Below are 12,595 nucleotides of genomic sequence, written 5' to 3' on the forward strand. Positions count from 1 at the left end.
AGAAAGTCTTCAAAGTCAGCGCTTTGTAACAATGAGTTTTTTTTTTCTCCCTCCAATAACCTTTAGAGAGGAAAACAGAGGCACAGTTGTTCATAGTTGTTCTAATGTAAGTGATGAGGTTCACACCGCCCTGTTGTTGCTGTTTTTCTTAAATTATAGCCCGCTTTCCTGGTGCTCATATCATAGACAGCACACATAGAACTTAAAACTCTTTTTTTTACACAGTAAAATCAGGGGAGAGCGCGAACACCGTCCCCACTACCAGAAATTAGAAATTTCCAAGTCTACGGTGACTGTAGACAATTTGCGACTTCTGATTGGCCCAGAGTCCACAGTCACTGTAGAGTTCGACTGTAGACTACCAATTACATCGGAGATTGACTGTAGATGACCAATCTCAGGCCAGAGACGCCGCCAATTAAGTGCGCTCTAATTTTCACGGTTTCTTGACTTATGCAGAGAACGGTACTCAGGTAGGTTGTGCGATGATAAATTTTTTGGTACTGTGAGCTTGTTAATGGACGTTACCGGAATGTTAGTTAGCTCTTAGCACCGCTCGCTTGGTTTAAAAAAAAATATATATGAGTTTAGTTTCCCAGTTTCCTGCATTACCTATCAGTGGGAATACTGTACTGCGTTATCAGTGGTATCAGAACCGAGAAAGAAGAGTTTAGGTCAATCAGTGAGAAAAGGATAAAGGAAAAGGATAAAGGATAAAGGAAGTCAGATAAAAGGCAGGGGAACATAATCCACCTCATGGCATTTGTATATTATCATTATCTTTGCTACATGTTTTCCATTATTTGCAATTTCCATTATTCGCAATTCCATAATTTGTGCCCATGTCATGAATTTAGTATAATTTTTGTTATTCCAAGGTCCCCACTTTGCGGCGCGTCCCTATCAGGTTTACCTTAGCGGAATTAGCGGAATCGCACAGTGGAACTCGGACCGCAGTTCTGATGCTGTGTCCGGTGGAAAAGGTCGACACCAGAAAACATATTCAGCACCTCTGATCGAGCGCCTCAACACCCGCTGCTAGCAGCTATTTGGAGCAACTGTGGAGGAGAATTTCTGCGCCCCTGCGGATGTGACGTCAAATGAGATGCTTGGTTTGGAATAGCTCTTCAACCAGAGCACAGGTGAATCTGGTCCCTTCTCCCTAAGAGACATCTTAAAGGATGGACCCAGTCCAGAGGAGGAGGTGGTTCAGCCTGGCCAGCCTGACCCAGATGAGGATGACGAGGCGCACCAGAGCGACACAGAGGCAGCTGATGACGTGGTGGCTTCTGTCCCAGCCCACATAAACCTTACGACTGATGAGACCACTACGGCTCGCACTCCGGCCTTTGTGAGCAATTTTGGGTTTACCTCTGCCAGAACGCAATACTGGCAACCTGATTGCTGATTGATGTTAAAATGAAGCCAATGTTTGCAAAGTAAGCATTTCAGCTTAACATGTGATTATTGTAGTTTTCAACATGATGATTCTTGTAGTCCCAACCCGCTTTCAGGATTCCAGCAGTTGGAAAGATTCTGTTCTTTGCTGGTGGAGATTGGCCTGACTGAGAACAAGTTGAGTATAAGTACAGATCAGAGGAACAAGCTCATTGATGCTTGGAATGCTGTAGAGGAACACGACAAACAGCCACAAAAGTTTCATCTGCTCTACAGGACCCACTGGGGTAACACACTATATTGAGTCAAGATGGCTAAACGTTATGCACCAGCTCAACAAGACATCAACAAGACCCAGTACAACAGGCTGATGTACACCAACTTCTTTGGCTGAGGTTACCTCACAATACTACTGTGAGCCCTGGGGGAAAAAAAAAGAAAGAAAACATCACAAAAGCCTATGAGAGAATTCAACATTGTATATTGGTTGAGGATCCAGTTCTGAGCAAAGTGGGTATTCCTTTACCAAAAATCAACAACAAGACGGTCCTTGATTTCATACATCATCAAGAGAGACTCATCAACACACAGTCAACAAAAATGTCATCCACTATATTAAAGACCATGTCAATCTCCTCAAAAGATCTACCTTCTACCATGTCAGCTGTTGGTTCTCCCTCCACCTGACTACCAACAGACTGAGAACACATTCCAAGCAAGGCAGATACCAAGATCTTGAAAGAAAGAACAGACATTGTAATGCCAGTTCCAAGGACTCCATCCCAGTCACAGCACCCTCACCTACCACTGCTGGTGAGAAGACCTGTTGGAACTGAAAGGAAAACTCTGGCCACAATCACTTCAACTACCACAACTACAGAAGTGATTCCAAACACTTCCACAAACACAAGACCTGTGACAATATCCCACAGCCAAACTGACACATCATCACACTGTCATGTGTGCACTGAATACTGTATTATATTTATATTCTTATGCAAATTTGTAGATTACTGTGATTATTTGATCTATCACAGTGTCAGATTTACATTTTTATTTTAAATAGTTTACTTATATTCTTATTCAGTACTTTCTATTACTGTATTTAAAGTGACAATTTGTTATTTGATCAAAGTCAGATTTACATGTGTGCACTGATTACTATTACATTGATAATCTTATTCAATTTTTTCTATTGCTGTGAAGTGGTCATTTGTTACATCATCAGTGTCAGATTTATTTGTGTATTGAGTACTATATTATTTATGTTTATTCAATTTTTTCTATTACTGTGAACTGAATATCATCACAGTGTCAGATTTACAGGTTTTTATTGAATACTGTATCAAATTTATATTCTTATTCAGTATTTTGTATTACTGTTAAATAAAGTGATCATTTAATTATATCATCACAAAGAAAGTGTCAGATTATTTAAATGTAACTATATATCTTGGAAAATCCAAATTCTTAATAATTTTAGAAAAATAGAAAAGATCATGAAAATATATTACCTTAAACACTGAACAACATAAACAGTAAAGATAGAAAGGTATTTACTGATGTGGAAAATCGGGTTGCCATAACAGTGAGACATTATAAACCACTATACAGTGCATGGAAAAATATACCAACATTATAATAAATACAAAACAGGTTTATAGATACACCTATGTAATATAATGGGCCGACAATTTGGATCCCATTCTCCTTTCAGCCACCACCTCCAGGGGGTCCAGAACCAGAACAGTGTCAGGGAGTAAAGCTGGTTTACAATGAACAATCAACACTGATGTTAATAAAATAATAAAGAAACATGTCCACAAGGTTATGCATTCCATTTTCACAAAGTATAGAACACTTTAACAGTCAAGTAAATAACAATACCTAGAACATTTAAAATAATTTCTAACCTAAACATGTTCAATAATAATAACATCAAGAGTTCTAACAGTTAGAACACAAGCATTAGTACAGTAAACTGCAGAATCCTCCCAGTTGTTTGCACAGATGATCTTTCCAGCTCCATGGAAACCTATAGAAATAAAAAAAATAAATAAAAAATAAAAATAAATACTTGTAGACTCACAGCCAATCCAGCATTGGGAATTTAAAAATAAAAATGTAAAAGAGACAAAGAGCAAACCAAGATTAAATAGTTCAGTATTTAAAAAAAAAAGAAGAAAAAAAACACTCAGTTGACAACAGTCGATCCAGGAGAAGGGAAGTGTTTCTAGACAGGACAGAGAGTCTGATCCTTCACTAGGTTTTCTCATCAATACATTGACATGAAATAAACCGACCACCTCGGGAAATAAAACACAAGGAGAGCTCACTCTGCATCCCTAATATCAAACACACCACACACAACAAGCATAATCCAAAGAACACGCCTGAACTAATCAGTTCATTAAAACTAAATCTAAATTCCTCCGAGAACCACTCCACCTTCAAAATCCACATTTCTTGAACTCTTTCTTTAACAGGATAAAGGGGGTGCACCGTTCCCGGAAGTACTGCAATACCGGGTCGATGCGTGGAGTGGACGGAGCAAGCCCCTATTCCATCTCCCTGCTCCAAAAATCAATTTAATATATGGTCCCCGGGTAGGGGACGTATCAGATATTAAACTGATAAGAACAGATACTACACTTGATCTTAGCCAAAAGGCCGAGAAGCGATACTTTAGCTCACAATCAACGAGGAGGGACATCCTTCACTACACAACACACGAGGACGGCAGATACTGCTTTATTTACTAAATAGTTCATCAAATGTATAAACCGCAGCGTTACAATTTAATTAACTAAACAAAACCTCAAAGAGCAGAAACAGAAAACAAATTAACAGCTTTAAAAGTATGTGTGCACAAAAAGAGGAGGAGGAAATGATAATGAGCTCACAAACTGACCAATCAGAAGGATACAATCTCGTCTGTACTACAAAAAATAAATCTTAGAGCATTTTCTAAAATCTACATTAAAATCTAGATAAAATCTACATCAAACAATAACCGTTTACTAGAAGATAAAACGGTTGTTTCGGATTCAAATAATAAATAATAAGTCGCCTCTCGGTGGCCAAATGTGGAACTGCAGGCCGGAGTGCAGCAGCCATTTTAAATGTGAGAGACACAACTGTCAGTAAGTTACTCGCGCCGCTACATCCACACACAACCACACAGACATCAAGCTCGTAAAAATGTCATCCATATCTCAGCTCTTTATATGTGTGAGCATACAGGTACAAAACTAAAACTTAACATTGCTTTAACTTGTGAACATCCTGAAGTAACAGTTACTTTATGTTTCTCTACTGGAGCTGCCGCTGCTCGCCTCTCCATCACCAGAGGAACACAACACCAACAAAGCAGGACATTTACACAGAGAACAAAAAAACAGCTTAATGAATTCGCTGATTGTTGAACTAATAACTTCGCAAACACAAAGATCTAAAAAAAAAATACCAATAATTATATGTTAAAGAAATTCTTAAATACGCATTTCTTATATTAATACATAATATATCCAGATTGCAAACGATGGACGTATGGAAAAGAGGTGAAAGGCTGAAATATATCAGAGAGAATTTTAAATGTCTTATTCCGGGCGCATGAACGTCATCTCCTGCGTCGCGCGCTCACTGATTCAGCCGTCAGTCAAATTCAAACTGTGCGCGAGCGACCTACTGCACCAACGGAAACAGATGACCAACTGAAATTTACCTCAGACTAAGCGTCGAGGCTCACACAGCCCCGGAAGTAAATTAATGTTTAATATAACTTATGTTCAATAATATTCAAACTAAAATTGCAAGGAGCGATGTAAAATATCAAAAATAAATATTTAAATGACTGTATCAGCCAGCAGAGGCTTATGACCATACATTTTGTGGGACAGGATGACATTAATAGTGACATAGCCTCAAGCAAAATGAACCTGACTTATGGCGGCTGCTAGTGAGTTTTTATAGTAGCCCCGAGTTGAGAGTCGACAACATACAGTCTCGCAGCTCGTTTTGAGCGGTTTTAGAAATTGTAGGTGTGGTTCCCATGTATAAGAGGAACAGCCCGAAAATTTCAGCATTGACAGCTGAAGACATAGCCTTTACATGCGACACAAAGTCTTAGAGCTGTGCATTTTAACACTGGAGTGTACTAGAACAAGTTGTCTTTTTAGCATAGGTGTTTAATTGAGTTATCCTTCAGTAAGGGACCTTTCACACTTCACACCGTGTTATGAATATAGAGAACCAGCAGGTAGGCACTAGTCCTGAAAACACTGGGAAGTGCATCTAAATGGCAAAAAGTGTGAATATGTCTGTTCTACATGTACTGCATATTTCACTGCACTTTCAAATACACTGTGACAGCTCAAGCAAAACTTCATATGTAAGAAATGTTTATTACTGCTTTTAAGTTCTTAAGTTGGCCATTGGTGGAGGAGCTTCACTGACTGCTGCTGTTATCATCTGCCAGATGTCTTGTTTTTTTCTTATTAGTTATGGCAATGTATGGGTTGCATACTAAAATATGCATATTCTTACTAAACATTTCGATAATTTTTCTTGTTTCACAATCTGAGTAATTTAATTTTCGTTTCATCTGCTCAAGTTATTTTTAATTTATTCATTGTCACCAGTAAACGTAAGTTTATAACCATGGTAAAGTGAATGCCGTGGCAACTATCACTGCGGTACAATGTGTCAGCGTGGACACGCATCGTCTATGCTGGACGTAGCTGCGCCTAGTAATAGTTTTAGATGCTGCAACAGGTGTAAATATTTATCATAAGGCTGGACATAACTAAGCCCGGGATAGTGCTTATACCCAACTTTTTTTAACGTCCAGCTGGTGCAACTGGCCACAGGTGATTTTTTCTAATTTTCAACTGTCCGGTTTGGGTGAGCCTGTGCCCATGACAGCCTCGGATGTCTGGTCTTGGCTGACAGGAGGGAAACCTGATATGGTCTTCTGTTGTTGCAGCACAGCCACTGCAAGGTTTGATGTTTTGTGCATGCTGAGATGCTTTTCTGCTCACCATGGTTGTAAAGAGTGATTATACGAGTTACTATGTCCTTCTTGGCAGCTCGAACCAATCTGGCCATTTTCCTCTGACCTCTCTTATCAGCAAGCTGTTTCCATCCACAGAACTGTTACTCACAGCGTTTTTTTTTTTTCCCCCACACCATTCTGTGTAAACTCCAAAGAATGTTGTGTGTGAAATTCCCAGGAGCTCAACAGTTTCTGAATTACCCAGGTGCCCCAGGAGCAGAGACAGTTAAGGGCCTTGCTTTGAGAATTTTAAAGGGTATTTAAAATAAAAATGTAATGAGTAAAAAGTATGTTTTTATTCTCTTGTAAATATACTTGAATAAGAGTAGCAGAGTATTGAATTTCAATGATAATGAGTAAAGTACAAATCTAAAACAGTACTTAAGTACAGTAACAAAGCACAATTACTCAAGTATTTCTCACCACCTGATAACTAAGCACACTGCATGTTATTAAAATATCTAGCTATTACACAAATTTGTAACATGATGAATTGTCAACAACTAAACTAAACAAAATATTAAATATTAAAACATTTAAAAACATTTAATATATTAAAATATTAACTTAGTTACAGTGGTGAAAATCACCACCCAACATCAAACTGTCCAAGTTGCTCCTCAGCTGTCACAATATTAAAACCAAATACATTTGTGAGCATCTGACTGAGAAGTCTGACTGTGTTTACTAGAAGAAACCTGCACTTGCAAGTACACACACCGGCATACTAACCACACAGCTAACACTTAGTGACTAAAAATGTTCTGATGTGGCTAGTTGGGTAAGATAAATAAATAATTTTAAAAAATCATTTAGTTATTAAATAATTTATGGTGTTTCAGTCGTCTCTGAAATTTCAGGGTTAGAAAGTCAGAAAGAGAAGTGCTGTCATATAGACACGGACTTATTCAGACTTTACACTGAGCGCTCTTCCCCGACTTTTACAGTGTAAACACTGGCGAGTGTGTGTCTATATCACAGCATTTCTCTTTCAGACCTTCTAACCCTCAAGTTTCAGAGATGGACAATGCCATGAAAATAATCTATTAACACACGATGCTAAATTTCAGCAGCGCAATAACCACATTTCTCTAACCTTCTCAGGATCATTAACCATAATCTAATAATACATGTATATACATATACACAGTTTATATATTATTTACCATACATACAACTGTGTTATTCATGACTATTTAAGTTTTAGGAACGGAGCCTAGAGTAGAAACAAGGTTGATGCCAATGAAAAGGTTAGCTGAACTTTGGTTTCTTATGATGCTACATTCAGGAGCAATGTTGACTTGAAATAATAATTGAATGATCACATCTGAATAGATAAGCCATATAAAACAAATAGCTATGCCACAATATTACAAAGAGACAGCTAATACCCCCCAAACTAATACATACAATTACTTATGTGATATTTAGTTCTGTTTTTATACAGGAAAATCAGGGGAGAGCGCGAACGCAGTCCCCCACTACCAGAAATTATGCAGTCGAGATTCCCACATTTGGGGAATTCGCAGGGGTCAGCACAACCGGAGTGCAATGGCTGAGCCTCGCCCTGGGTGAACCACCTTCTTGATCATGGTATCTCCCCTGCCAGGTAAGTATGAGTTGTATATGGACTGCGGAGCGTCGCCACCACCACACACACTCTTTACCATCATGGTGAGTGACATTTACTCACTCATTACACACACATCCACATCTAAAACACACAATCTACACACTGCTGCTAATCAATAGTGCGTTCTTCAACGACGTGGTCGTTTATTTTACAAGAAAATAACAGCATGGAATTTCCCATGATGCACTGCTGAATAAGTAATGAGAGCGACGCTTTTCCGGAAGTCGTTGTGGAAGTGGTTCTTCCTTTATGTTCTGTTCACACATGAGTCCTGGGTGATCCCATCGTACGTGGTCAGCGCCAAGTACAGGTGTGAACGGGCTCTAATGCTTGGTGGAGGTGGTCTGGGACGCATATCATGTTTGTAGCGTGAACGTGAAAGCGTTTCGATGCGACCCAGACACCAACAAAGGACCAAATAATCGACTGCGTCCTTGCCCTAGCCGGAAAATATATAATCACTGCGATTACATATGTGGAAATCGCGCTGAACGGTAGAGCTCTCTGCAGCTAGGTTAACGGAGAAAGACGACGCTGAATAACAGCAGAGGCGAAAGCAGCTGCTTCTCACAGCTTCCTTCGACGTCTCCTCTCTCATTCATTCATAAGTTTTGTTAGCAGACCACGCGATTAAAACTTTTGAAACAGCCCGTAAATGTACACTAGATATATTTCGCAGGACATTTCTGTCTGAAAACAAATGCAGCGGAAGACTGACGTAGTAAATGTGTGTGACAGTCTTTCTGCAGCGGAATTTAGCCACTGCATGCATTCATAATGCCAGGTGTGAACAGCCATGCATCTCGGCTATCCACTCACACAGGACACACGACCTTAGTCTGACTTTGGCACTCAATTCACAACATCCGATCCAGGAGAAGTGACGTGTTTCTACACAGGACAAAGAGCCTGGTCCTTCACTAGACTTTCTTATGAATACACTGAACATCCACGTGAAAATAAAAGCCGACCACTTGTTCATGTAAAACATGGTGGCGGTTTTACTCAATCTGGGTGCTAAACACTACGAACATGAATCAAAGAAAACTCGTTACAGATCATAAACACTAGAAGTTTCTCCTACAAGTAGCACTATACATTTACAACACACACAATCACAAACTCTTTCTTTAACAGGTTAAAGGGCGTGCACCGTTCCCGGAAGTACTGCAATACCGGGTCGATGCGTGGAGTGGACGGAGCAAGCCCCTATTCCATCTCCCTGCTCCAAAAATCAATTTAATATATGGTCCCCGGGTAGGGGACGTATCAGATATTAAACTGATAAGAACAGATACTACACTTGATCTTAGCCAAAAGGCCGAGAAGCGATACTTTAGCTCACAATCAACGAGGAGGGACATCCTTCACTACACAACACACGAGGACGGCAGATACTGCTTTATTTACTAAATAGTTCATCAAATGTATAAACCGCAGCGTTACAATTTAATTAACTAAACAAAACCTCAAAGAGCAGAAACAGAAAACAAATTAACAGCTTTAAAAGTATGTGTGCACAAAAAGAGGAGGAGGAAATGATAATGAGCTCACAAACTGACCAATCAGAAGGATACAATCTCGTCTGTACTACAAAAATAAATCTTAGAGCATTTTCTAAATAAACGAACTGTATTTAAAACATGTTTTAAATTGGATAGAATCTGTATTAAACAATAACCATTTATTAGAAGATGAAACTGTTGTTTCGGTTTAAAATAATAAATAATAAGTCGCCTCTCGGTGGCCAAATGTGGTACTGCAGGCAGTGGTGCAGCAGCCATTTTAAATGTGAGGAGCGCACACAGATGTTAAACGCCTGGATGCTGTAGTCCCTATTTAGCTCTTATTTTTTCACTGTTAACACGCAATTAGTTCTACAGTTTTACACTGCCACTGAATAATAGAAAAATAAATGTTTTATTTGAACTTGCCCAATAGTTTCAGGTTAATGCAGACAGCTAACAGCAGTAATATTACGTTTTAATTTTTATACATAATAGTACAATAATATTTAATATAATATAATAAACTGTATATTATATTGTAATGTAACAATATAACATTATTACTATAACAATATTATAAAATGTGTACTTATATTAATTTATTAATTAATTTATAATTAATACATGTACAGTTATACATATTCATCAAGTTCAACTTGTATATTTATAATGAGAGCTGATTTTATTCTATAATTCAAACTAGTGTTCCTTGGATGAAGCTACTCAAATTTAAATTAATGTCTACTTGCTGCAGTACGACATATTTGTGGAGCAATGCAGTAAAGGGGATTTTTCATGTATTGTATGGAAATAGATGACTGAGCAGTGATTCAAAAGGTATCCAGAACAGACTACACACTGAGCTCTTTAGTTTTACAAAGATTCACAGCGTACAGTTCCTGCACCACAACACTGCAATGTGCTGCATGAAGTTTGCTCCTTTTTTACCATGAAGGTCAATCTAGAACCTCTAGTTACAACCTTGTGTCAAACTGCATTATGTCAACAAAGTCTAGAGTACACATGTATCATCATGATCAACAACAACAAAAATTACTAAAAATAAAACGCCTATTTGTGAAATTTAATACTTTGATGTCGGGTCTGCTGTATACCTGCTCATTGTGGTGCTGACGATAACTTGTTAAACGCATCACAGACAAGACAATGTGGCAACTAGATCTATGAGGACACACGACACATCTGTGTCAAAGCTAAGAGGTCAAAGCTACCAGTAAGTGCCCCCATAGCCACACCCAACCCTGGGGAGACACACCATCACCAACATCCTAAAAGGGTCAAAGCATCCATATCTCAGCTCTTTATATGTGTGAGCATACAGGTACAAAACTAAAACTTAACATTGCTTTAACTTGTGAACATCCTGAAGTAACAGTTACTTTATGTTTCTCTACTGGAGCTGCCGCTGCTCGCCTCTCCATCACCAGAGGAACACAACACCAACAAAGCAGAACATTTACACAGAGAAAAAAAAAACAGCTTAATGAATTTAGCTAATAAGAACTACTTGTGTAATTTTTTAGCTTAGCCCACAAAATTACACAAGAACCTAATTACACATCATTAATAGCCATCAAGTGAATAGGTGAATATAGTTAACCTATTTTACACTTCGACCAGTAGATGGCGAGCGAGCGCTCTGATGAATAGTTTTATTTTTAGCAGCAGATCGCTGTGACGACTTTTATTTCAACAATTAGCCGAAACAAACGAAATCCAGCCACTAATAGGCCTCTATTTACTTTGCTTGTTTGGTAGAAAGACGTAATTGACTTTTCTTTCACTGAGACGCATGCCTGGTTTGTTCATGTTCAGAAACAGGCAGGAGAATACACAAACCGATTGTACATACAATATTATTACTCACTAACACCTGCTTCGTTACAATGTGGGGAAGTTAGCAGCAGGCAGAGCATTTACATCCGTAGGTCATATTTTTTAAAGCATAATCAAGTTTTATACGTTTTTACCTTCTTGTCAAGTCCAGTCCGCTAGCTAATGTGGCTAATTTAGGTAATTCGGGCCCTCAAGACATCACCTGAAACCCAACCTTCCCACAGCTGCCACTAACTTGCTGCAGTGTGTTAGTGATGACGGGGTCACACACAGCTTCACTGTGATTGGTTGCCTCGCCGTTCACTCGGTCCAAGATCCCAGATACCTTGAAAATATGCTGTTCATCTAAAGAAAAATAGTTGTGTGCTCTTTTTCTATTTGCAAAATAAAAAAAAAAAAAGAAAAGAAAAAAGTGCGGTGGGCAGAATCGCCTATATACGGAAGCCCTGAGAGGCCATGTACTATGTTTTTTCTTTTTCTTGTTTTCTCGTGATCTCCACATAAAAAGCTGTTCTCTCGTGATCTCGACATAATAAAAAAGTTGTTTTCTTGTGATCTCGACATAACAAAAGTTGTTTTCTCGTGATCTCGAAAAAAGAAAATTAAGTCGAGATCACGAGAAAACAAGAAAGAAGAGAATGAATAATGCATGGCCTCTTAGGGCCTCCGTACCTACGCTTCTGATTGCAGGGAAAAAACGGAAATGTGACAGATGGTTGACGCACATTTTTGCAAGATTCAGACAAAATGTTTCTACAATAACATTTATCTACACAACTGATAGCAGGCTACACGAAGGCCTTGCTTGTTTCCTGACTAGATAAACTGCTATGAGATGTTCCTTAACTTTGATTGATGGATACATAAACGTTTAGTACAAATTTGAACTACATACATGAATATAATATAGATATTTATATAGATATTTATTAGTAATAATATCCTTAATCTTTGAATGAGAAGAATCTTTGAATTCTGCTCTGCTACTCCACACATCAACGACCAGCTTGGCCAAACCGCCAATGCTGCATCTAAGAGGTCAAAGGTCAGCAAGAAGAAAATCAGTGAATAATGTTTTGTTGTTGTTGTTGTTTTTGTGTGTGTACATGTGACAACAGAATGAAAGAATTGTTTGTGAGAAAATAC

The 12,595-nt window shown here is 38.5% G+C and overlaps 1 long non-coding RNA gene and 3 other non-coding genes across 4 annotated transcripts; all 4 read right to left on the minus strand.

Moving 5' to 3' along the window:
- Window positions 1–2,937: 2,937 nt before the first annotated feature.
- On the minus strand, window positions 2,938–12,292 carry LOC113540541 (uncharacterized). The gene is made up of 2 exons (XR_003404036.3): window positions 11,584–12,292; window positions 2,938–3,433 (listed from the first exon to the last, which is right to left on the minus strand). It is a non-coding gene; the product is annotated as an uncharacterized LOC113540541 (long non-coding RNA).
- Window positions 3,890–4,080, minus strand: LOC113540713 (U2 spliceosomal RNA). Its single transcript, XR_003404087.1, has one exon. It is a non-coding gene; the product is annotated as a U2 spliceosomal RNA (small nuclear RNA).
- LOC113540694 (U1 spliceosomal RNA) lies at window positions 7,905–8,068 on the minus strand. The gene has a single exon (XR_003404068.1). It is a non-coding gene; the product is annotated as a U1 spliceosomal RNA (small nuclear RNA).
- On the minus strand, window positions 9,227–9,417 carry LOC113540747 (U2 spliceosomal RNA). Its single transcript, XR_004578131.2, has one exon. It is a non-coding gene; the product is annotated as a U2 spliceosomal RNA (small nuclear RNA).
- Window positions 12,293–12,595: the final 303 nt, after the last annotated feature.

This window comes from Pangasianodon hypophthalmus, chromosome 4 (genome assembly GCF_027358585.1).
Source record: "Pangasianodon hypophthalmus isolate fPanHyp1 chromosome 4, fPanHyp1.pri, whole genome shotgun sequence".
In the NCBI taxonomy this organism is placed as follows: Eukaryota; Metazoa; Chordata; class Actinopteri; order Siluriformes; family Pangasiidae; genus Pangasianodon; species Pangasianodon hypophthalmus.